At 37.0% G+C, this 27887-nt stretch overlaps 1 long non-coding RNA gene across 1 annotated transcript; it reads left to right on the top strand.

The window, feature by feature from the left end:
* LOC145716678 (uncharacterized) lies at positions 1-26179 on the top strand. The gene is made up of 3 exons (XR_014139475.1): positions 1-81; positions 22841-22908; positions 25044-26179. It is a non-coding gene; the product is annotated as an uncharacterized LOC145716678 (long non-coding RNA).
* The last annotated feature ends 1708 nt before the right edge of the window (positions 26180-27887 follow it).

Genomic DNA, 27887 nt, shown 5'->3' with positions numbered 1-27887 from the left:
GATAGAACTAAATGAGGAAGAAATAATAATTAGAAATCTGAACTTGAAGCAGATCCACAGGATGTGAGGCTCTTCATTTTGGTAAGAAAATGCACTTGTTTTGATTCTTGTGAGTGAAATTATATTTTCCTAGGTTGAGGGACTAGAACCTATTATTTCCATTGTTTGAATAAAATTATTATTATTTATTTTTTATTTTGAGAGAGAGAGAGAGAGAGAGTTGGGGGAGAGGCAGAGGGAGAGAGAATCTTAAGTAGGCTCTACACCCGCACGGAGCCCAATGCAGGGCTCGATCCCAGCACCCTGAGATCATGACCTGAGCCGAAATCAAGAGTTGGGTGCTCAGCCAACTGAGCCACCCAGGCGCCCCTCCGTTGTTTGAGTATAAAGGAAGGTGTTTTCTTATATTGGGAAATTTATGGGTGAATTGTAGCGAACATTTTTAAGTTTGGGCTGCCTAAAGTATGTTGCAATCCTTCCTTGTGTTTTGAGATTTCCATACATGTCCTGCAGAGAACTTAATAAATTGCATTTCTCAGTTTCCGTTGCCCGCTGAGTTTACACATGGGACTTGGGAGATGCCAAACTAGCATTCCCTAAGAAAGTTAGATTTGCTAGCAAGTTTATGAGGAAATAGGACATGTGGCATCCTTCCAGTGTGAGTGGTCCCGGGGGGCAGCAAGCTCCTCTGAGAAAGTGGTAGCACCTCATTCCACTGTGTGCTTCCTTCCCATAAATTGTGCTTCTCTGGTCCCTTCCAGAAGCGCTCAAGGGTAAGAGCAGTTAAGCTTAATTTCTTTTTTAACACTTACATTCTAACTCTTCTGTGTAGTACATGCTATTGAAATCGAAGATTAAACTTTCTGGAACCATGCTGATATTATTTAAAAGTGAAAAAAAATATCTGAAGTTGCACAGGGAAAAATGAAATTTAGATATTTAACAGATGCAAACATCATGGTATTTCACAGTGTGATGGGAGGGAAATGGCCATACGTGACCCCAAGTGAGTTATTTAACGTCCCTCAGCCACACTTCTCTCGACCTTGAAAATAAATGGATTTATCAATAAATACTTAAGGTCATTATGTATGGTAAAGTACAGAGAGAGGTGCTTAGCGATGATCCTGACAAACAGTGTGCATTCTGTAAATGTTCCATCCCTTATCATACCCCTTAGGATCAATTAGTAGTTTATACATCTACTGCAGTAGATTAATTGGCATGAATGATAGGACAACTTAAAGAATATATGAGTAAAAGAGAACATGAGGTAACATTTCTTCTGACCACATACACAAGGGATAGTGTATTCTGAATACAAAAGGGATACTGTATATGAAGGCTTGGTTTTCCTAGTGAACTGTATCAGTTTTACCAAGTCATATATTTCATAGGATCTTAGTTTCCTCTTCTGAGAAGGGAACCATTTGGGTCATCTGATGCCAAAGTCTCTTTCAGCTTTATGGAATTATATTTATTAGTAATAAATATACATTTCTCTACAGTTACTTGGATTTACATCTTAGAATATGAAGGTATAATTTAATTCTTGTGTTTGTTTTGTATTCTTTAAAACCTGGTATTTGTTTTATAAAATTTAAAAAAATCAAATTTACATAATGTAGCTCAGAAGTAGGTAATCCATCTATTCTGTGGTATTTGGAGTTAGCCTGAATTAAAAAAAATAAGAGTCTTCATTTTTCCTACTTTTTATATAAAGTAATGCCAACATATGGTCATTTTGTAATGATTTCTTCAAGTTTCTTGCACAATGAAATCAATAGAAATATGATGATAGTTTCTGTTCTGTCCTCAGAAATCAAGTAGCTTATTCCTTCAGCACATGTTTTAAGATAGCCCTTCAATATTTACCCTGCTTTAGAACTGGAGGGACAACTTTGCTTTCTTCTTTATCAAGTGAAAGAAAGCTAGCAGCAAAGTACTTTAACTTCTTGTCTAACCTATTTTAAAACCCTATCTACATCTGTCCTATCTTTATGCTATTTCTTCTGGTCCCAGAGCATCTTCCTGTCAGGACAAATCATTATCTGTGCTTTTGCTCAATCACATCTCTGGGATTTCATTGGTTATTTCTTCTTTCTCTAGTGGGACACAGTGGTGAGTTTGTTAAGGACCCAGATTCAAAGTCAGTCTCCACTATTAGCTGTGCGAACTTGGGCATATTACTTAGAATTCTGTTTCCTCAGCTGTAAAATATGATAAAAATATAATTTCCCTGATATGGCATTTGGTGAGCATTAAATGAGAGACTTCTAAAGTACTTAGAAGGAGGCGAAGCCTCAATAAATATTGGCTATCATTCTATCCTTGACCTGTCCTTTTCTACCGGATCTATAACCTGGATGTGTATGCATGGAGGTTTCTTCCACCATAAAAATGATGTCACTTTGCTTTTCCGTTTTTATTTGGACACTGCCTTAATTTGTTCCTTTTATTACCACCTATGAAGAGTTTACATTTACTGGCTTCACCCAATCTACCACGAAGTCTGACTGATTTTACCACCCATTTCTAAAACGGATCCTTGCCACTCTATGTCACTGTTCTAACTCCTGCTTTTATTATCTCTCACCTAGTCTAGGCCAAGAGGCTGCTTTGAAATAGAAGTGCAATTTTATCCTAAAGAAATGCATAACAGTAAAAGAAAAAAGAGTCATAGGAAAATGAAGATATGGCCATATGCATCTACAATGATGTAGATTTAATTTATAATTAAAAAGTTAGCACTTTATATTACAAGTTTTGATGACCTTCTATTACTTAGCAATTGTTAAAAAAGAAATATGATGACAGATTCAAGTACTGGAAATCATTCCATCTTAACTGTTTATTTAGTAAACCAGGAGGCAAACATGGATGGTCTGATAGTACTCTTCATCAGGGAGACATAGTGCTTCCAAACATTTTAATGCAATCTGCCCTTAGAACTAGCAATATTTATGCTATTTTTTTCTACATTAAATAATATTTATTCATTTCATAAACAGACAATTTATTTGGTAACAAAATATGCTTTTGTAACTCTTTACCATAGCATATAGTAGTGAAGACAAAAAATGGCTGGCATTCACCAGAGGAAGATTAACGAACAGATGAAAATAAATTATGATCTTATTAGTAGTTCTGTTGTAAAGAATAATTTTAATTTACCTTGAAGGTGTATCTTTTATAAAAGCTGCTTCAATGTCAGATGTATATTTGGATTTTCAGGTCTTGCATTTTATTTAAATGTCTTAGAATCATCCTTTTTTTAAAAGTTTTTTTTTTTAAGATTTTATTTATTTATTTGACAGAGAGACACAGTGAGAGAGGGAACACAAGCAGGGGGAGTGGGAGAGGGAGAAGCAGGCTTCCCACTGAGCAGGGAGCCCAATGCGGGGCTCGATCCCAGGACCCTGGGATCATGACCTGAGCCTAAGGCAGACGTTTAATGACTGAGCCACCCAGGCGCCCCTAGAATCATCCTTTTATCGCTATTTATTGGTTCACACATACACACAAATTCGGAAAGTTAGTGTTCTATATCCACTGACTCTATTTTTCCCCATCCATGCAGTAAGCCTTCAAAATATAAATTTATCTTCCAACAGTCTTGTAAAATGGCTCTGTTGTATTAAATTAAGTCATTTAAATTCTCCTGTCTTTCTTGGGTAATATGAAATCATCTCTCCCTGATTTTGTCCCATCTATTCTCCTATTACTTTTTGATTTCTTGATGTTGGCATATTTTGAATGTTCCTTATATTCTCAAAATCAGAGTCAAAGAGAAGACTAACCAATTCTTTTCTTTTTTTTTTTTTTTAAGATTGTGTTTATTTATTTGACAGAGACACAGAGAGGGAAGGAACACAAGCAGGGGGAGTGGGAGAAGGTGAAGCAGGCCTCCCGCTGAGCAGGGAGCCTGATGAGGGGCTTGATCCCAGGACCCTGGGATCATGACCTGAGCTGAAGGCAGACGTTTAATGACTGAGCCACCCAGGCGCCCCTAACCAATTATTTTCTAACACAAAATTTAACATTTCTAAAATTTAATCCATAATACATCCTACTAACTGCCATATCTTTCTACTTTTTCAGTAAAATAGGTTCAGGCCAGGAATCACACACTACCACAAAATGCATATAAAAGGATTGAGCAATAAATTCCCAGTAGCTTCAGGCAAGGATGGAGGGGGAATGAGCCATTTGGATATGTAGGAAATAATCCAGCGTGCGTGGACTCTCGCTCGGTGTGGAGTCAAGGTCAGGCTCATTTTAGAAGCTGTTCCTGACAAAAAACCAGGAACCATAAAATCATCACACCCACAAAGAACCACTCAAGGACAATTTTGAGGTAACTGAAGCGAGGACAATAAACAATGCAAAGAAACAAATCGAGGTGTTCAGGGAGATGACAGACTGCTGAGGAAGATACAGAGCAGAAATCCAAAGCACACTCCAAGTACACAGAAGCTATTCCTCTGTCTGGAGTAACTGGCAACAATCACTCCAATGTGAGGATCCCACTTACACTGTGCTTTAAAGAAAAGAGGCACTTAGAACTCAGAAATATAGCCGATGTTGAATCACTATTTTGTACACCTGAAGCTAATATAACATGTCAACTACACTTCAAGCAAAAAAAATATAGCTGATGCCAACTGTAAAGTGTATCTGCCAATTACAGCCAAAGATAGAATTTTCTATAAATAATAGCAAATACTCTCCACATTTGGTATTCTTAGTTGGGAAGAACAAAATCGACTCTAGCAAGACTAAAAAGCAAGTTTTTGCGAAAGGAAATTGGTAAGTTCACAGAATTTCCAGAAAAGTCAGAGAACCAGGCTTAGTGCTACTCAGTCCAGAACAGTGGAGCCAAAAGCTGTGAACAGTGAGAGGATGTTCTAGCAAGACACTATCACTATCCCTGGGCATTGACAAGGCTACACACCAGCTCCCAAAGAACCAGACATTGCACCACTGTGCTTACCCACATATCAACTGACCTATTTGTGGCCATCCTTCATGCTGCCCCTCAAACCCAGTTCCCCTTTGAGTGCATCTAATTGGGATAACCTAGACAATGTGTCTTCTCACTGCAGGGAAGTGGGCAAATTTAGTATTCGGATATCCACTTTGGGAGGGTGGGACACACAATGTATGAAACTATTATATAAAACAAAATATTGAGGGAAGGTTCAACAAATGCTGGACAGTCAAGTATAATATATGGCTACCTTGTTCCTGACACAGGAAAATGATCATTCTTGTGAAAGGTGCACCAGTGGACAGAAGTCAACTAGATATGAACGATGACAGAAATCAACATACACTAGACCTGTGGTCCTCAGCCCTCAGTGTGTGTGGAAAACATAGACTGTGCAGCCTCAGCCCACAGTCTCTGCTTCAGAGGCCTGGGATGCAATAGGAGATTCTACAGTTGTAACAACTCCCAGGTACCTTGCTAATGATCATCCCAGGACAATATTCTGAGAACCACTGGACTTGTAAATCATAAATATTTCCTTCAGTAATACCTGGTAAACATTTACACAAATTCAGTCTTACTAGTAAAAGCACAATATGAGTTATTAGTAATTTTATATTTTTAAAATAAATATACTTAAAGGTGTGCATTTTTTCAAGATTTTTTTTTTAGAGAAGTTCTAGGTTCATAGAAAAATTGGAAGAAAAGTGTAGAGATTTCCCAGCTACCCCTTGCCTCCACACATGCACAGCCTCCCATTATCACCATTGGTCACCAAAGTGTCACATTTGTTATGGTGGATAAGCCTACACTGATACATCATTATCACTCAAAGTCAGTAGTTTACCTTAGGGTTCACTCTTGGTGTTGCATATTCTATGGGTTTTGACAAATGTATAATGACGTGTATCCATCATTATAGTATCATTCATAGTAGTTTCACTGCCCTAAACACCCTCTGTGCTCCACTTGTTTATCCTTCTCCTACCTCTACCACAGCAATGATCTTTTTACCATCTCCATAGTTTTCCTTTTCCAGAAGGTCATATAAGAATCATATAGTATGTACCCTTTTCAGACTGACTTATTTCACTGAATAACATACATTTAAGTTTTCTCCATGTCTTTTGATGGCTTTACAGCTCTTTTTTTATGCTGAATAATACTCCACTATCTGGATGTACCACAGATTATTTATCTATTCGCCTACTCAAGGACATCTTAGTTTTGACAATTATGAATAAAACTGCAATAAACATCCATGTGCAGGTTTTTGTGTGGACATAAGTTTTCACCTTTGAGTAAATGCCAAGAAGTATGGTTGTTGGATCATGTAAGAATATACTTAGTTTTGTAAGAAAGCACTGAAATGTCCTCAAAAGTGGCTATAACATTTTGCATTCCCACCAGCATGACTGAGCGTTCCTATTGCTCCACATCCTTGTCAGCATTTGGTGTTGTAGGTGTCCCAGATTTTGGCCATTCTAACAGGTGTATAGAGGCATCTCATTGTTGTGTTAATTTGCATTTCCTGGATGGCATGATGTGAACTATGTATTATTTTTCAATTAAACCTGTTGCTATCTATGTGTATTCTGGGGTTAGAGATGTCTTTCAAGGAATGCTAAATGTATACATCTGAACAAGATGTGTCCAATCTGACAGTAGCTTTCAGAATTCAGAAGCATAACAAAAGTAGACCAGGTACGTGTTTCTATTGGGTACACTAAATATCATAATATACAACTTTAAAATAATTTGTTATTTAGGGTAAGTTTTAGTAACTCATAAGAGAAATTGGAGCCAGCAGGCTCAAGTGTTAATTTTACAGATCTTATGAAATTTGGAAACCATGTAATCAGGGGAGCAGGAATATTTAAAGACAATGCACCAGAGGAACCTGGGTGGTACAGTCAATTAAGCATCCAACTCTTGGTTTCAGCTCAGGTCATGATCTCAGGGTTGTGAGATCAAGCCCTGCGCCAGGCTCCACGCTCAGTGTGGAGTCTGCTTGAGATTCTCTCTCCTTCTCTCTCTGCCCTTCCTGCTCATGCTCTCTCTCAAATAAATACACACATCTTATTAAAAAAAAAGACAATGCACCAGATGGACATGAATATGCTCTATTTTCATTTTTATATTTTCTAAATAAAAACTCATATTATGTATCTGAGATTCTCTAATGAAAATAAAACATTTCTATTGACACATAATCTGCCTAATAGACACAGGTATCTGAGTCTAGGGACTAAAATGAAGATATGATATAACAGAATAGTAGTTAACTATTATCTTTATTATTATTTTTTCCCCTCTAGCTTATGAAGTTCAGAAAGAGGTAAACAACCCGTTATGGTGAGGATTGCTTCCTATGTTTTGATCGGCATTATCCCATATTATTATAATTGCCCTTCCTACTTCCTAAACAGTAATAAAGCTTCAAAGTCACAAATGACTACCAATGAATATAATATTTCCTCTTTTTTTCACAGACATTATTTTTACATCTTTAGTTATTCTGAATCGAGTGTAATTGTTTCAAAGCCAAAAAAACTCCCATTAAAAAAAAAATTGCTCAGTAAATTTTGAGGTTTAGAAGTTGTTTTGTTCACAAGTTTGAGAGAAACATGCCATTTTGCAAGGCGGACAATTCTTGATAAAATAGAGTTCTTACTGGAGACGTTTGAGTTTTCAATTAGGTCCATAAGCATAATAAATTATGCATTCATATTACCTATAATGTTGAATTTCTACACCTTGAGATAATGGTGAGCCCCTGGTCATAATTACACAACAGATGGTTCTTCCTGAAGCAGAACAACACATATCATACAATTTAACCATGAAGAAAATGAAGAGAAGGGTTATAAAAATAAACGGAGATCGGCATCTGATTATGGGACAGTGCAGAGCAGTATGTTGAGTCAGACACAAATAAACATTCATTTTCCTCCCCATACACTTGGCTGATTTTCGTAGAAACATCACAGGCAGCAACTTGAACAAACCTCTCTTGATTGTGTCTCTCATCACACACAATGTGTACTTTTGAAAATCCAATATTTTGTTTTAATCTGCTTCTTACAGTTTTCAAAATATGATCTTAGCCATTTTAGGTTCCCAAAGCATGAACAATACTTTTTTGATGGAAAGGACCCAAAAGATACATGTTTTGTTTATGAGGAAAAGTCAGATGCCCTCTTTTTTTTTTTAATTTTAAAGATTTATTTCTTTTAGAGAGAGGGAGAGAGAGCATGTGCTCAGTCCAGGGAAGGGGCAGAGAGAGAGGGAGAGAGAATCTCAAGCAGACTCTCTTCTAAGCATGGAGCCCAAGGTGGGGCTCAATCTCATGACCCTGGGATTGTGACCTAAGCCAAAATCAAGCGGCTGTCACTCAACTGACTGAGCCACCAGGCGCCCTTTAAATGCCCTCTTTTTAACAGCCTTTTTTTTTTCATTTTTTTTTAAGATTTTATGTATTTATTTGACAGAGATTGAGAGCACGAGCAGGGGGAATGGCAGGCAGAGGGAGAGGGAGAAGCAGACTTCCCGCTGAGCAAGGAGACTGATATGGGCTCTGGATCCCAGGACTCTGGGATCATGACCTGAGCCAAAGACAGGCACTTAACCCACTGAACCACCTGGGTGCCCCATTAACGGATTTATTGAGATGTAAGTCGTATAACATAAATTTCACTCTTGAAAGTGTCCATTTCGGTGTTTTTTAGTGGTTTTATACCCACAGTGTTTTGCAACCATCCCATTACTGCTTCTCATGTCAATACCCCATAAGAAACCTTGCATGCATTAGTAGCCACTTCTCAAGCCCCCGTGCCCACTCAACACTTCTCCCCTCCCAGTTATAGAGAAGCAAACTTATACTTTCTATTCTATAGATTTGCCTATTTTAGATATTGCATATAAATGGAATCATATAATATTGCTCTTTTTTGACTAACTCCTTTCACTTAGCATATTTTTTAAGGTTTATCCATGTTATAGCATGTATCAATGCTTCACTTATTTTTATGGCTGAATATGTGGCTTTGTATGGATAAACCAAATTTTATCTATTCCTTAGCAGTTTTGGCTATTATGAATGGTACTGCTATGAATATCAGTGTACAAGGTTTTGTGTGGACATACATTTCAAATTGTCTTGGGTATATAGCTAGGACTAGAACTGCCGGATCTTACTTCAGTTTAAAAGTTTGAGGAAATGCCATTTTTTTTTCAAAAGCCTCTGCACTGTTCTATATTTTCACCCACCATATGTGAGGGTTCCAATCTCTCCACATTCTCACTAACACTAGTCGTTGACTGTCTTAGATTTTAGCCATCCTAGTGGGTATGAAGTGGTTACTCCTTGTGGATTTAATTTGATTTCCCTAATGACTAATGATATTGAGCATCTTTCCATGTGCTTATTGTATATCGTGCTTATACACTGTATATTGTGCTTATTTGTGTAACTTCTTCAGATGACTGTATCTTCAAATGTTTTGCCCATTTTTGAGTTAGGTTTTTTTATTTTTCTGTTACTGAATTGTTAAGAGTCCTTTGTATATTCTAGATATAAGTCCCTTATCAGGTACATGATTGCAAAAATTTTCTCTCATTCCGCATGCTGTTCACTGCACTTCCCTGATGGTATTCTTTGAAGCAAAAAGTTTTTGATTTTGATGAAGCCAAATTATCTTTTTTTCTTTTGTTGCTTCTGCCTTTTTGTATTGTTTCTAAAAATCAATGTTTAACTCAAGACCACAAAGATATACTCCTGTTTTTTACTGAGAATCTTATCACTTTAGACCTTATCTTTAAATCAGTGATCCGTTTGAGTTAATTTTCATGTATATATGCAATAGGGATCCATCTTGATTTTTTTGCTTGTGGCTATCCCATTATCTCAGCACCATTTGTCAAAAGGCTGTTCACATTCCTTATTGAATTGATAATTGCATCATGATAGATGAAGTTTAAGGCTCTTCTATAAGAGCTTACATGTAGAGAATAGTGAGGATAGAAACTAAGTAGAAAATGTAAAATGGCTGTGCATAATCTTGGCTTTTTTGTTCCCAGATCCAATCCTTTCCTCTTCCCTATTATTTATTATTTAATTCTATATTTATTTATTTATTCATTTATTTATTATTTTTGTATTGCAGCAGACTTCCAGGGCTAGGTATAGCCAAAGGTAGTAACAGAAGACCATAAGATGGCAGGAAAGGACCAGCTCCCACTCAATCCTGGGAGGCATCTCTGGCAGCCATTCTATCTCCTTCATGTTCCAGGACTTAATGAACAGAAGTCCTCTGATTCCAACTTCTTGGTTCTGGTTATCACTGAAACTATTCCCTTAGTTCCAGTAATAGCTTTTCAGCCCCAAAACAGCAGCAGCTCTTTGCTTTTGTTAATCTTTAGGTCACCTCCTTGTCCCTATTTTGGAGTTTTAGCTCTTCCATAACCTATCTAAGCAATACCTTATTCTGAAATCCTTTTGCTTGAAAATTGAGAGTCGTTGTCTTTTCTTATTTATTTCCTGATCATGCTGACCTGCCAGAAGTGAAATCAAAGGGCTAAGCTAGAAATGTTAACAGGATTTTCTTCTCCTTTAGTGCCCATGGTTCTCGGTCCTGCCGCTTCAAAAAATGAAGAAGTAGACAGATGAAGAGTGGTGGGCGGCAAAGTTTATTGAGCGATAGTAAAGTTACTGAGCGATAGTACAAAGCTCCTGAAGAGAGAGGGGGCCCGATAGGGTTGCCATCAGAGTTTCTAAGTCTAGGGGTTTTTATGGGCTTGTTGGCAGGCTGATTTAATCTGATTAAACCTCCCTGCGCCTGTCACCCAATCAGGTTTTTGTCATCTACCCTATCACGTGGGAAAGGGTGGAGGGCTCTTATAAAATCCTTTTAAGCGTGGTTTCCTTTTAGGGTGGGGGCCTCTTGCCCCTGCCTGCCTTTCTTCCAACTATGCTTCATCAGAAAGACATGTTTCCTCATATGTCTATCTGCTTTTTTCATTCCACTTTGTGTCCCTTGTCAAGATGGATCAAGATGGAACGATACAAATTTTGACTCAGGCTCAGTAGATCCCCAGAGTTTGGTATTGACTCTTTCCAGGGTTTAGGAACTGAAATAGTCTACTTGAAGACTAAGGAAACTCACTTCTGTGTCAAGTCCTTGTTCCATTTCAACTTCATCTTCACTTCTTTCATGTTTCTGATACAAATCTTCTCCTAACCTACAGAACTTCCCCACACATTTTTCACATTGTATGCCAGTTCTGATACCCAACTGCTTTTTATATCCATTGTTTGTAGCTAGTCCTAGACCTTCATGAAGTTTTCTGTTAGGATAACACTTTAAAGTTACCAGTACTTCTAATTCAACTCGATTTGATTTGATTTGATTTAATTCAACACTTAATACACATTTAATGCATCTAATATGCCAGGCTTTGTGCTTAGCTCTGGGAGGCAGACAGTTAATGGCTCAAAAAGGACCCACAGAATAGTGGGAGAGGTAAAGTAAAAAATACAGAAATATTATATACTATAGCAGGAATATATATATGACCTATGATACAGAAAATTCCAAGATTTAGTGAAAGTTACTTGTCCCTTAACAAATAATTATCAATACAGATTTTTATCTTATGATCTAGACAAACTTCCATCCTTTGTAGTTGGTAACACTTCAGATCCTGCCAACCGCCCCGCTCTTTCTGTATATGTGTATGTTTATGTTTACAGCTGCTGTACAGATACATACAGAGAGAGAGATTGTCAAGGCCAGACTTAATTAAGAATGAAATTAAGTGCTATGGAGCCAAATTTATGATAAAATTCTTTTTTTTTTTTTTAAGATTTTATTTATTTATTTGAGAGAGAGAATGAGATAGAGAGCATGAGAGCGGGGAGCCCGACGTGGGACTCGATCCCGGGACTCCAGGATCATGACCTGAGCCGAAGGCAGTTGCTTAACCAACTGAGCCACCCAGGCGCCCTATGATAAAATTCTAAAATCAAGCCCACTTTTAGCACCTACATTTACACTTAACACAGATCTTGCTATGTAGCACATTAAACATAGAGATCACAGGTCTTTCAAACCTGTTTCATTAGACAGTTTCATTGGAGGGTGCCTGTTTTTATACATTATATTGAATGAATATCTTATGCAAATGATTTATTCTTTTTAATTACTATTGAATTGCTGCTTCCTACCCTGAAGATAAATCTCTTCAGGTTAACAGAAATTTTTCGACTTAAGGGGGCATATGTTATCAACTTTGAAGTGCATATTTTTCATGTCAGAATGTACTGACTTTAAAATGTAAGTTGCAACTCTATGTGTATCTGTCATTTATAATATGCATCCTATGTAGATGAGCTTCTACAAGAAATAGCAACTCCATGCACTAGCTATCCAACTTTTGGCTCTTCATTACAAATAAAATATAAGGTATACAAAATGATTATTTTCATTTTTACTAATTTAATATATTTACTTCTCATTCATTTTTAATTTTTATTTTTTACATTTGATTTATATCTTCACTATCTTAGAAAGGTAAAAATAAAAAACACCATACTTTTTTCGTGATAAAAATTAATATTTTTAAAGTTATGAAAGGACATACTAATTATTATAATTATTATCATAAAATCTGTGATCACAGTTTGAGATTGGAGTTCAAATTATAAAATTACAGCTTTTGTCCTAAAGTTATACATTTTAATACAGAAATCCTACTATTACATTTTATGTTTCCTTTTGATACTTTCAGTACTTCATAATTTATGTTAGTTACAGCTTTAAATATTGGTAGGTCTGTCTTTCTTTCCTTCTTTCTTTCTTTCTCTCTTTCCTTCTCTCTCTCTTTCTTGCTCTCCCTTTCCTTTTTTCTGTCAGTATTACTTTGTAGATAACAGTAGGCAGCCTCAAAAAAAATCATTGACAATCGACTTTTTAAAATTATTCTTAGAGGGGCACCTGGGTGGCTCAGTCATTAAGCGTCTGCCTTCGGCTCAGGTCATGATCTCAGGGTCCTGGGATTGAGTCCCACATCGGGCTCCCTGCTCTGCGGGAAGCCTGCTTCTCCCTCTCCCTCTCCCCCTGCTTGTGTTCCCTTTCTCGCTGTGTCTCTCTATGTCAAATAAATAAATAAAATCTTTTAAAAAAATAAAATAAAAATAAAATTCTTTAAAAAAAATTATTCTTAGAAACTTCTTTATTACAAGTGTCCTTAAACACTTCTTCACATGTACTGCAGAATGGGTATGACAACTGACTTGCTATTCAATATTCCTTCCAAACTATGCCTCTGGAAATATATTAGGAAAAACAGTCACTTAAAAAAAAAAACAAAGTTTGTCTTTAATATTCTGATCAATCTGCCTGCTCTAAGCTTTAGAGAAACTATTCTTTTTCAAAGGCAGAACTCTGTGAAACATATAAACATATTCGATTTTATACCTTTAAATACAACCATCAAAAATATAAGCAAAGGAGGGTGTGCCTGGGTGGCTCAGTCAGTTAAGCATCTGCCTTCAGCTCAGGTCATGATTCCAGGGTCCTGGGATCGAGCCCCACATCGGGCTCTCTGCTTGGCCAGGAGTCTACTTCTTCCTCTCCTTCTGCAGCTCCCCTGCACATGCGTGCTCCCTCTCTCTCTCAAATAAATAAATAAAATCTTAAAAATATATATATATATATCTATATATATATAAGTAAAGGAAACTCAGTAGCAAGTCTTACTAGTATTTTCCTCCCTGGAATCTAAGTGTACACTACTTTTTTTTCTTCTTTTTTTTAATGAACCAAATGATCATTTCACATTTGAATTTGTAGTTGATTAGAAATGCATTCATCTGTTCCGTTGGCGAATAAGCTCAGAAGAGATTAGAAAATAACTGCTTTAAATGTGCTAGTAGATGTTTCATTTAACTCAATAATAGGTTTATAAACCATTAGTTTTATATTTCAATCAAGTCATACAAGACGTTCAAATTTTAAAGAGCTGTGAACACTGCACATTGCATTTATGCTCTATCTGATCACACGTCTGCCGCCTAACATAGCTGCTTTCCTTCACGTCATGTTTTTGATTCTCAATCCTTTACCTTGAATGAAAGATTTGAAATATATTAATTAATTAATTTATTAATTTATTTATTGTATTTTGCATCCTTTTGAATTGCACTAGAACCAGCTGTGCTAATAAATAAAGAACTCTCTGGAGCAGAGACTTTAGGTGATTTTCCAAGGTGGAGAACTCAAAGTCATACATTGATACACCAACGATCTTGACTGAAATTTATGCTTCCTGACCTTTTTCCTTCCACCATACTCTTCAGACCACACGTTTCCCATTGTGTGATATCTCTGTCTATGAGCAACATTTCTCCTTTTGTTATTTTTAACTAGAGTTATTGACTTCACCCCTAAGCTTCAAATGACAGTTCTGACTCTGACTAGAAATGGTTTACTTATCTATCTACTTAGAAAGGTTTTAATTATCCTTTAAGCTACTCAGTTTTTCAAAAAATATTTACTAATCATTAAATACGTTTGAGGCACTGGAGACAACATTCTGAAATATGATAGCAATAGTTTTTGCAACTATGGAGCTTATGGCTAATATTTGTGTGATTAATTACACCATTCATTACACAATAGATTTATTTAAGTGCAATCATCAATAATGCTATGAATGAGAAATGAGTGGGTACTCTGAGTCTATGTAATCTATACCCTGGGGAGGTCAAGGTCTAGATCCCTAAGGAGTGATAATTGAGCTGAATTTTAAAGGAAGAAGAGGAATGTACTAGAGAAAAAGTGGGGGAAAGTCATTCCAGGAAGAAGTGGAGGCTAGAAGGTAAGGGACTTGAAAATATCTTCTGTGGTTGGAACACAGACAGTAAGGACAACTTTGCAGGTCATGATGCCACTAATGTAGTCCAGGGTCAGATTCTTAAGAGCCTGGCAGGATGTGCTCAATATTTGGGTCTTTCAGAGCAAAGGAAGTGATTAAGTGATTAAGTAGGGAGGCACTTGATAAGACTTGAACTTGCAGAAGCTTAGCCTGACTGAACTAACATGGATGTGTGGATATTTTCCACTTCCCAGGGATAAATATGGCAATTTGACTAGAACAGTTTACATGGATGCATGCAGATGACTTGTAGAAATAATCAGGAAACGAATTTTACAGGACTTGGTGCTAGAGTAGATACCAGAGAACAGTAAGTGGTGGTGAAAGAGTATTCCCCAGTTCCTAGCTTGATGAATGCCATTTATTACGATAGGGCATGGGGAGGAAGATCAGAGCAGTACTGAATTAGTTCCTCCTTTGAGCTTCAGGGAATGTGTGCCCATCCACTTGATGATTATTTAAATCTAATTTTATTAGGGTTATACCTTTGTGTATATTGAGATTAGGGTCATATAACTGTGTGCTGCATGATGTCTTACAATTTGTCATCGTTCAAGAAATGCTTATCACTTACATCAGAGAGGCGATTAGAAATAAAAGTTAGAAACTGTAGCTTTGGAGTTTGAGACATATACCAATGACTTCCTACCAGTAACACTAGTAAGTGGTCTAAATGGGATTTAAATATAATATATTTTTCTACTTAATGGCAAGCAAGGAATGAACATTTTCCTGTATTTTCTCCTATAGGCTGCAAATTTAACTTCTTCTAATACTTCTGGAGTTTTATCAACCACTACTTTTTTCTCTCCAGTCTCATACTTAACAGCTGTCTATTGGGCTCTGTGGTAGACTGAATAATGGCCCCCCAAATGTCCATATCCCAATCTCTGGCACCTGAGAAGGTATTACTTTCCATGATAAAAGAGACTTTACAAAGGTGATTAAATTAAACATCTTGGGATCATAGGGTTAATCTAGTTCATCAAGTGCACCCAATACAATCACAAGTCTCCTTATGAGAGCAAAAATTCAGTCAGTAGTTGAAGACATGGCATGACACAGAAACAAAAGGTAGGATTGATGCAAGGAAAGGTCAAGGGCCTGGGAATGCAGGTGGCCTCTAGAAGCTGAAAGGGACATGGGACAGGTTTTCCCCCAGAGCCTCAAGAAAGAGCTAGCCCTGCTGACCCCTTGATTTTTCCCCATAAGACTAATTAAGACTTCTGACCTGTGAGAGTATACATTTGTGTTGTTTTAATCTGCAAGTTAATGGTAATTTGTAAGCAGCCATGGGAACCTGATTAGGCGCCTCTACATTTTAACTTGTTAGTTCATGCACTTGACCATGTAAAACTAACTTAGCACCTGCCCTTCCTATCTACCACCACCTGAAATCAACAACCTTTGCAGGTTGATAATGTCAGGACAGTTCCTGGCATTATCAATGGCACTACCCTTTCAAAGTTATATTAGTGTTTTCTCTTTCTCATTTCATATTCTCTACTCCAATATTTGGGAACAGAGAACACAAATGACTGTCTTTGCTAAAATTCCCTTCTCATTTTCCTACTTCTGATTTTGTATTCGAGGCCAGTATCAACTTGTTTCACAAAGATTCCCTTCCAGTACCGGCTATTGCATTGTGTTGGGCTTTATATTGTCCCCATTACCTATATTATTTGTTCCTTATCCAATTTTCAGTTCATGCTGATTTTTCCCTACCTGCTCTCAAGCCATGTTTGGCATTATATTAAACACAGAGGACAAGTAAGTAATTTGTTGAAAAAAAAAAAACAACAAATGAAATTTCTTCAATACAAAGTTGAAGATTAATTTTTTCCAAGATGCTTCCTCTGACTCAACATATTGATTGTTTTATAAAATAATTATTAGCATTATTATATATATTTTGCTAGCGAATCTTTAGTTTGTTTACATGTCAGCTTTGAGGAAATTTTTTCTTTTCTCTCCAACTTAGCTCTTATAGGAGGAATATACAGAACATATATTCATATTTTTCTCCCTAAATACATTTATTTATCATATACTGTATGACAGGCACTAAGAAGAGCAATAAACAAGACAGATACCATTCTTTTCCTCATGGAATTTAGGTTGTTTATTTTTCTTTTGTTCTGTAACTTTAGAATTTATAGTGTTGTATTAGTTTTCCAAGTCTTCCTTAACAGATTACCACAAACTGGGTGGCTTAAAACAACAGAAACGTATTCTCTCCCAGTGCAGGAGTCTAGAAATCCAACATCAGGTCATCAGCGGGGTTGGATCCTTCTGGGAGCTCTGAGGGAGAGTCAATTCCTTACCTCTCTTGTAGTTTCTGGCGGCTTCTGGCAATCCCTAGTGTTGCTAGGCTCATAGTTGGCGCCTTTCTAATCTCTGCCTCTGTCCTCACCAAACATTTCTCTGTTCTCACACAGTGTTCTCCTCTCCTTATGCAGATACCAGTCACACTGGATTAGGGTAAGCCTCATCTTAAGTTGATGACATCTGCAAAGACCTTATTTCCAAGTAAGGTCACATTCATACGTAATGGAGGTAAGGACTTGAACATATCTTTTGGGGAGACACAATGCAACCCATAAAATGTGGATAAAATTTCTTAGTAAACAAAGTATATGAAGGTTTACTGAGTTTGGTCCAACAGGAGCCAGGGTAGAGAACCTGAGAGTACCCATTGGCATAAACCGGTCTGAATTCAATGACATGTTCTCAGGCATAAGGGCAAAGTCAGTGAACACCAAGATATTGCCAGAAATGACAAAGGCCACCATTTTTTTTCTTTTTTATTATGTTATGTTAATCACAGTACATTACGTCATTAGTTTTTGATGTAGGGTTCCATGATTCATTGTTTGCATATAATACCCAGTGCAAAGGCTACCATTTAACCAAAATGAAAATACAAGTGTAGAGACCAAAATTGAGCTGAGGTGTAGGAGTCACAGAATATGATATTCCGACAAAACTGGATGGAAAAGTCTTTGTTCCCAGTGTCCTACAACTTAACGCAATTTTGATTTTTCTCAATTCTCAAGCTGATAATTTTATGTTATTTTATTTTTTTAATTTTTTGTTTGAGTATAGTTGAGTATAGTTGACACACAATGTTACATTAGTGATTCAGCAACTCAATACACTATGCCATGCTCCCCGCAAGTGTAGCTCTCAGCCTGTCACCAGCAATATTATTACTAATTTTAAATTAAACTTATTTTTACGGCACTGTCTTACCATACCTTTTACTACCTTCTCCTTTTTAACTCCCCTAATGGGACTTAATTCAGGCTATCAGTATTTATCATGTGGAGAGTGTACTAAATGGTCCCTCAACTTGAGTTACTTCCCAATACAAGTTTTCACTGTGGACAGGGTGGTATTTGTATTTCTACATTTAAAAATGCATTTATAGTTAGTAGTCATTGGTTCTATATGATTTTGAAAGCAACATACCTTAATTATAAAGAATCATAAAATAAAAGGAGAAAGAAGTTAATTTGAAGTATATGTTTCCAAGTTTTTCTCTACAAATATCATGTACATATAATGTATACATGTATATATGTATATATAATATATAGAGGTAAACATATATACACACATACATACAGGTGTATAAGTACAGATGCATATGTATATTTCCTATATATATTTATTTATTTTATGTAGGTTTATATTTTAAATGTTAATGCTAAAACTTAGGGGAACTCATTTTCCACTTTACAGTATATTTATTTTATACAATTGAATCTTCTATAATACTATTTGAATGACTGCCTAATATTCCATTACTTGAATATACCATAATTTATTTTACCACTTCACCATTTTGAAATGTTGGGTTTGCTCCTATTTTTTATTATTAAAAAAAGTGACAATTAGACAACTTAGAGCTTAATCTTTATATAGAGCTGTCATTATTTAATTAAGACACATTCCTAGCAGGGGAATTAATGGCTGAAAGAGTCTGTGAAATTTTCATGCTATTGGGATAAATTGCTAACCTGCATCACAGAAAGACAGCGACTCATTTTCTAACGGCATGAAATTCATTACTTTCCTATACCTTTACAATGTCTTATCATGAGAAACAGAAACTATGTTTATGGTGTGCTGTGCATTTCTTTGACAATTGGTAAGAGCATTTAGTTGGGTTTCTTTTTTGGGAAATGTTTGTTCAAATGATAGCCTCATCTTATAAAACAAAAATCACGTCATATGTTTCATTTCCCTTTTGCAGCAACAGAAGGTCCAAATTCCTTACTTTTCTATTCAAAACAATCCGTATATAAGCCCATTAAATCTGTTTGTGTTTTTCACTTACTCCTGCTCTCATGAGCTATAAGTCATACCTTAAATATACAAGTTTCCTGCCTTTCTTAGTGTTGCTCCCACTGCCCGACTTTTCCTTTGTCTTCCAGCTGAGTATTGCCACAGTTGTGACCAAGCTAAAATAGCGTAAGGGTCCACCTCTCTCTCTGCCTCTGCTCACATTTCTGCTCCTGAAACTGACCACTACTTACCTTATAAAGTTCTCCTCTTTTAATCTGTGCATCTACGAACCAGGTCATCCAAAATATTTTTCCATAAAACTTTTATTTTAAGTTCAAATACCTTTTTCCTGAAACAATCATTTTATTTTATCCAGATTCTACTTCTCCTAGAAACAGAAGTCCAGGACATGTGGATAGTAATTATAAGAATGTCTATCACAGCATTATTTGTACAGGTAAAAAATTTTAAATGGTAAGGGTCCATTAATAAGTCTGTTGAATACATGTGGTCCATTCAGACAATGGGAAATTAATCAATCATTACAAACAAAGCATTAGAACCATCCAGCTGACCCAGGGAAAAAGGAGAGGTAGCAAATTGTATAGACCGTATACTCTCCCAGTTATAAAACAGTGACAAAAAAAAACTGCCTTACATACAAGCCAGTTCATTTGTTTATGAGTTTGAACGTATATTGGAAAAAATGAGGAAGGCCATAAAGAACAGGTTTTTGAAATTGATTGGATGCTTGGCAGGAAGCAGGGCAGCTGTAAATAGAGAAGCAGGTGGTGATGGGGCAGTTGAAAGGAAGGAAGGACAGATTTTAGGCTTCTCTTGTAGTTCCCACAGCATCTAACATATAGAAAAATGGATAAAGTATCCATGGCATGGTATTTAGGTTAACTGTAGAGTGGAAAATTTTATCCACAATATTATAAATGTATGCATATTAGGTATGCCTATAGAAAAGTACTGGCTGATGACAAGGATAAATGTAAACTAATGTGATTTTAAAACATAAATTGTATAAAACATATTTTTATAGCTTGGCTATTTCAAATGAACATGTATAATGAATTATTTTCTAAAGAAAAACAAATATCACAATACTCGGGCAGATAATTTAGTTGTAGAAAGGAAGTCCCATAGGAACCAATTAGCTTTGTTCTATTCTATGGTGGAAAATTTTACCAGAAGACTGGGACGGTTCTGACTATCTCACTGCCATTTGGCACAGGGGAGAATTTGTGAGAGCAAACTACTCAAAACTAATCCTTCACAATGAGACAAAGAAGAGAAGAAGGAGAAGGCAGGGGAGAATGCAAAAGGAATATCAAAGCAATCCACCATGATAATAAAGATAAAAGCTACTGGCTGAGTACTGAACAGGTACCAGCCAGTGTCTTTAAGAGATAAGTGTGTATTACCAATTTAATCATCCTCTCAAATGAAATTGTGAATTAGTGCTATTTATCTTACTTATTTTCAGATGAGGAAACAGAACTATTCAGTTTAAGTAACTTGCTATACTTCGACAAAATCAGTAGGATCTAGAACAGGGTTCCCCGAGTTGAAGCTAAAGTCTGTGGATTTATCCATCATGCTCCACCAATATTGCCCCAGTCCCCTTCCTATGTTTCTTAAGTTGCTTTTGCATGTTCTTAAAATAGCTTATTTTTGAGGGTTATTCCTTTAAATTTTCCTGTAACTCCCACAGTGCACATGCGTGTGCACACACACACACACACACATCGTATATTCCACATCCTCCTTTCTCACATCCAGCAATAACTGGTCTCAAGATTTTAGGATATATTCTTTCAAGCTCTCTTTTTTTTAATCAGTAAGTGGTTAGAGTTGATTGGCTTCCTTGTAACTAGCTCCTACATCACAGAAAGCCAGGCCCAGGAAGCCTGGAAGAGCAATAGACACACGGTGGAGATGTACAACTTAGGAAGATTCTGGAGTATTAGGTGCTTCCAGGGAAACACAGCCTATGAGCATCCTGTAGGGAAGGGACCTGGGAGGGCGAAGCCTGCATGAGAGCACAGGTTACTGGGGGGCAGCTGGACACCAATATATGGGAGTAAAGGAATCATAGATAAGCAAAGTCTAGATGATAATTCTGCATGTTTTCCAAAGATCAGCTCTCACTTTGCTCAAATTCAATCTTCACCACTGTTACGCAACCGAATAGATAGACCCGAACATGAACCACAAAACTAATGAAACTGGCTGGTGTCTTTGTCCAGGAGTACTTTTGTTACATTTTAAAGTTTGGAATTTCTACATGCAGAAGAAAATCACATTTTCTCTCCCCCTACTTACTCCATCCAATCTTAAGGAAATTCATACAAAATGATACTTATTTTCCGGGGGGCCTCGGTGGCTCAGTCTGTTAAGCGTCTGCCTTTGGCTCAGGTCATGATCCCGGGTCCTGGAATCGAGCCCTGCGTCGGGCTCCTTGCTCAGCGGGGAGCCTGCTTCTCCCTCTCCTTCTGCCTGCCACTCCCCCTGCTTGTGCTCTCTCTCTCTCACTATCTCTCTCTCTGTGTCAAATAAATAAGTAAAATCTTTAAAAAAAATGATGCTTATTTTCCAATGGCAGAAAACCAATGACAACAATGTTGCAAACAGGACTCTTAATTCCTTCATCAAACGCAGTAATTAATTAAAAAAAATCAAATGCAACCCTTGTATTGAGTTTTTCAGTGGCATAATGGATCTCTTTTATCTCTCAGGAACATCCCACTTCTTTGGACAGAATCTATCTCTTCTGAAAACGTACCGTTTGGACCACGGTTTAGTTGTTTGTTTGTTATCATTTTGACTGTTTTCTATTTTGGTTCCACCTATGTTCACTTGCAGGATATCATTTGTTCTACATCCAAAATGCCTCTCATTCATCTGCCCACAACTCTCCCTGCTTCCTTCCAGAAACCCCAGGGAGCTACAGTATCCTCCCTACTGTTCCGTCCATCTCTCATTGTTCCCTGTTCTGAGCATTCTTTCCCAGAGCTGGCTGCTGACTGACTTCCTGAAGACCACTCTCTTGTTCAAATTATTTAATGTCTCCCCATTGCCTATAGAATGATGTCCATGTTTGGCTGCCGATTGACTTCCCGAAGATCACTTTCTTGTTCAAATTATTTAATGTCTCCCTGTTGCCTATAGAATGATGCTCTGAACTCAACAACCTATATAAGTGGTTTTCTCATCATTTGTCATTATATTAAGCACAGACGCTAGTCATACTGAACTGTAAGTTATTTCGAATCAAAAGTGAAATTTTTCTGTGTGCTTTTTCTCCTGCTGTTCTCTTTGTCAAAAATGCCTTTTTTCCTTAAACTGTAATGCACACTCTTCTCTCTCTCTAATTCAAATTTCATATTTACCACAAACTTTAATTTATATTTCTAAACTGAAAACTATAGAATCCTTGTTCGAATTCCCATGTGCCTTAATCCGGACTCATTATAGTACATAGATGTAACTTTCATTATGATTGGTATCTATGGCTGTGTATATTATTTAGAAATATACCGTAATTTTTTATGGCTATATATCATAAGCTTGAAGGCAGTACAATTCACATATGTGCTTTATTTATGTATCCCTTAGAATCACTGGCAAAATTACTTGTGCAAATAATCAGCCAATATTTGGTGAGAAACTGAATTATCAAGCAGGTGAGCATATCTTCTGTAACTACACTGGTCACAGCATCAAATAGTTTAATTACATGCAAAGAAATCCAATTTTCACAAGCTTTTCTGCAACAGGCAAAACACAGAAGTCCACTGTTCCATAATTCTATTAGTTTTACTGATCATTGGCCCTGGAAGAATCATCATAGCCAACAAAGACCTAAGAGTTTTTAGCTCAGCCCTCTGCTGCTTGGAAGAAGTGCAAGACCACATTCCCAGGTTGACTGCAATCCTTGCTGACAGATCAGCCCACCCACGCTGGCAGCTGTAATGACAGCCATGTCTGATGTTCCTGAATCTAATCTATGGTTCCACTGTGGCTTAATCAAATTCATCTCTACATACACTGACCCATATTGCTGCCTGGGTTTGGTACCTGTGGGCCTGTTTTCTGTTTTTTGTTTTTATTTTTTTTTCCAAATAGGACGATAAATGATTATTCTCAAATAAGGCAAGTATGAACACATTCATAGAAGACATTTTCCCCTCACAGGCAACTAGAAAATGTGAGGCTTTGTTTTAGAGTTTGCGGTATCCATTTACACCATCAATTCTACAAACCTCACAGTGAGGAGAGAACTATAAATAAAGAGAGATGAGCATTTGGAAGATTAGTGTATGAAATAGGGAGATGTAGATTGTGACAGAAGGATGTAACCTTGCAGAGATATATTTTTTTTCTTCCTAAATAGCTTAGGTTATTTTTTAATCAATGAGGAGATTATTGGCTCTGATATTATGTTGTCTTTCTCCTTCCCTGTGTCATGAGAGACTGAACAGAATTCTGGAATTATTAGAAACGTCACAGAGTATTGTTGCTCATCCTCAGTTTTATGCTAGTCTAGGGACTAGTGAAGGTGGGTATCCTGTGGGCCCTGGATGGTACAGGCAGATCTCTGAAAGCCTTCTGTTCCACTCCCATCCTCCTTCCTCTTGCCCTTCCTTCTATCAGTTCAAATCTGTGTTCTCCTCATATGTGCCTAGGGCTTTGTTGGTTGTGTGGAACATAAAATGAAAAAGATACCCTTTGTTTTAAAAAATAGATACCCTGGAAGGGAAAAATAACTTACCAGGTAATTACCTGGTAAAAACTAGTTACAATTAGGCTGCGGACATCTCAGATGAAGCTGGTGTCTCAGACACAATCCCTAAGGGCTTGGGCTTATTTATAAAGGGAAAACAAAAGGAGAATATAGGAGCCCACAATTTCTTTCTACCTGAGATTACATTAGGATCATTTGGGAAATCTATCATCTATTAATTGATTGATCTATTATCTATCTTTCTATGTATAAGACATCTGGAATATATACACATGCATATAATATATACCATTTACAGATACGGAGTCACATACTTCTATATGTACGTGTAGTTTCATTTATGTGGATATTGTGTGTGTGTGTGTGTGTGTGTACAAGCTATGTACAAGCTAAGTGGAAGATCTGGCTAATAATACCATCAGATAAGAGCTGGATTAGCAATTGATACTCTCATAGTCAACTATATTTTAAAATGACACATCTTTAGGGCACCTGGGTGGCTCAGTTTGTTAAGTGACTGACTCTTGATTTTGGCTCAGGTCATGATCTCAGCGTCCTAAGATCAAGCCCTGCAAAGTGTGGCACCTGCTAGGGATTATCTCTCTCCCTCTGCCCCTCATAAGCGCCCCCCCAAATGCATGCTCTCTCTCAAAAATAAAATAAAATAAAATAAATGACATATCTTTGCCGAGTGTACTATAACAAAGCAGCTATGATGATAACTGTTTTCTCATTTAAAAAGGTGAGTTGCCATTGATAATAGCAATTCCTCTACTCTATTTCAAATTACAGGGGATCCTGGGTAGAATTCTATCATTAAAAATGTATGTTGGAATCCTGTATTTTGATTTCTGAAATGGTCAGATGCTGACATTGGTATTGAGTTAGAAGAAATTTTGCCCTATAATGAGTAAGCCTTCTGAGCTGTCTCTGCTTCTTTGTCAGTTTCTATGATTTTTTAAAAAGGAGATTGATTGCCTAGGTGCTAACTTTGAAGTTGGTCTTTCTGTCCAAAATTAAATATGTTTTCCCCTTCCTATTCTAACTCAATTTTCTTTGTCTTTTGGTTTTTAGTGAAAAATAGTCCCAGAATCCACATATCACATCAGAGGGTCTTGGGACTCTCCTCCTTGCTTCCTCTGCCACCCACCGTTAACAGTGATTAGACCACATGAATTGGTCTTCCTCCAGTTGTCACCACAGGCTTCTCACAAACTGGGATGTATCTGAAGTAAAATGACCTTCTCATTTGGAAGAGGACTACCATTTAATCCAGGATCTATCACTGCATTATCCATATTTAATTTGATTTTGTTTTACCTCATTCTTATTTATATTTAGTCATAAATTTATGACTCTCTACAATGGGTAATATTTTATCATGTTATTCATATTAATCTATTTTCTTATATTTTGTTATTCTTATAAGATACCAATTACACTGGATATCCTAATTCAATTTGTTTCAATTCCAAATCCTTCCCTAGCTCTTGAAAACATAAGCAAGGAGACTCTAAACCTAACATATGTAACCAAATGATGTTATGATTGCCAAAATGAATATATCAACATGCTGGAATTTGGCTACTATGGCCAAGATCTTTACTCTCTTTTTATAACATAACTTCCTTTTATGGTTTCATATTTACTTTTCCTTTTTCTTTTTTTCTTAAATTACCCAAGCAGTTTTTGTTTTGTCAGGAAAAAAAAAAAAAAAAAAAGATTTAAGTCTTCCTCTAATTGAGCTTAAGGCTTTGCTACAGATTTAACATATTGCTTTCTAACTAGGAGTATGCTTGGTTAACTCAATTTATATTTTGTGTATTATAGAACAGGTGTTCCCATGATTACTGGTACAGAGAGGAAAATCTCTATCAAAAAGATAAATTACTTAATTTGTTCTCTTACTTTTTTAGTAGAATCTTAGTGAAATTTTCCTAAAACCCAACATACAATATTTGTTTATCTCTCACTCTTAAAATGTCTTAAAATTTTTGAATGCAAGAAAAACTTACTATATTTGCATTAAGCCTAAATTACCAGTAGAAGTTGCCCTATTGCGATACATGTATTCTTCAAAATTACGTACATTTTACAATAAATTTTGTATTTGAATTTGCTCAGAGCCTTAAGATACAGTTTCAGTCAAACCATAAATATCACACTAGATAATACCAGGGCAATGCAATTTACTGTATAACTGAAATCTGGCCATTGTTTTAATAAGGTTAGTCTAGATAATACTGAATTCCCAGTAGCTTGAAACCACTGAGTTTTTTTGAATACATGTTACATTCCTGTTGCAGGTTGGCTCAGGTGATTAGGAATTCAGGAACCAGGTATGATGGAGATCCAACAATGTTGTAGCTACACACTCTTGAATACGTAGCTTCCTATTTGTGGGTCAGAAGAGACAGATAAAGGATCACAGGCCTGCTCTTCAACTATCTAGCTTAAGAGCAAATGCATCTCGGGGCAGTTGGTTAAGCTCCCAACTCTTGGTTTCAGCTCAGGTCCTGATCGCAGGGTCATGAGATCAAGCCCCACATCAGGCTCTGTGCTCAGCACAGAATCTGCTTGAGATTCTCTTTCTCTCCCTCTGCCCCTCACCCCCCACACTTGCTCTCTCTCTCACGTTCTCTCTCTCTCTCTCTCTCCTGCTCTCTCATGTTTTCTCTCTTTAAAATAAATAAATGTATCTTTTTTAAAAAAGAAACATGAATGTATCTCTTGTGATCATAGTCCATTGGCCAGCACTTGCCACGTGGCCTCATCTGAGTGCTGGCTGGGCAATGGGATGCTGGTCTCTATGCAGCCCCCTCTCAGTTGCCTTGCTCTCAGAAAAGGTACCACCTAGGCTTGTACAGTGTCAGGCATTCTTCTCAACAACAGCCTCAAAAGAATGACTGCTTGGTGGCGGGGAGAGAAAAAGGTCCCAGCCTCTGACTGATTCCAACATCTCTGGAGAACCATTGCACTCCGCAGCTTCAGAGGGCGGCTGGGGCCATTGGGCGTCTTCCCTTTCTGCTCACTTGTTCTTTCACCACAGGAGCTGATCCTGAGAGCAATTTCCAACAAATTTTCTGCAAGCAAATCCTTGACGCAGAGTTGGCTTCTCAGGGAGCTTGACCTGTGGGTCACCACCTACATTGCAATCATCAGCGTGCTTGTTAAAAATGCAAATGACTGGTTTTGATCCCAGGCCTGTGGAATCAGAAAAGCCATGGGTGGAGGCTGGGAATCTACATGATTAAAAAACACCCCAGAAATTATTCTTTTCTCATTACATACTAGCAATGACAGGTGTAATTACTTTGATTAGACACAAAATTGAATAATTGGAGGAGGGGTTTTCAGAGAATTAAAAAAAACTTGTGCAAGATCCTCTATCAAAATCATGTATGCTAAATTTAAAAAAAAAATGTCTACATGTCCACTCCATAAGGAATAAACAAACCACCTGCAGAAACAAAGGTTTTCAATCTACAGCCCATGTTGGACTACATGAACCAAATTAATGTATTTTAAAAGAATTTTATATCTCACATCCTCGGTGCCTGAAACGTTTCCCCTTAGCCACTCCTTTTCTCCAGTGAGCTCCCCCCAGGAATGAACGACCAGATTGCCGCTGCTGAGCTCAGAAGTCAAATCAGCTTTCGAAGCCATTACTTTACCCTGAGACTGACATTATTGAAGTGGATATGTAACTGATGTCTTTCTTTCACATTAGAGATTAATCCTTTTTCCATCCTCCTTCTCTTTGTTGTTCAGATCTAAGTAGAAACTCCAAAGTTCTCCATGTACCAAGAATTAACCCATTAAGCACTGCCCTGCTGAGACACATTATAGCAGAAAGCAAAAGGAAAAATATATGCCCCCTAGACATTTATCAAAATAGCCTCCCATATTTTAAACCCA

This window comes from Leptonychotes weddellii, chromosome 13, assembly GCF_054177405.1.
Source record: "Leptonychotes weddellii isolate Sample4059 chromosome 13, ASM5417740v2, whole genome shotgun sequence".
Taxonomy (NCBI): domain Eukaryota; kingdom Metazoa; phylum Chordata; class Mammalia; order Carnivora; family Phocidae; genus Leptonychotes; species Leptonychotes weddellii.
This window is presented reverse-complemented; position numbering and strand designations above follow the sequence as displayed.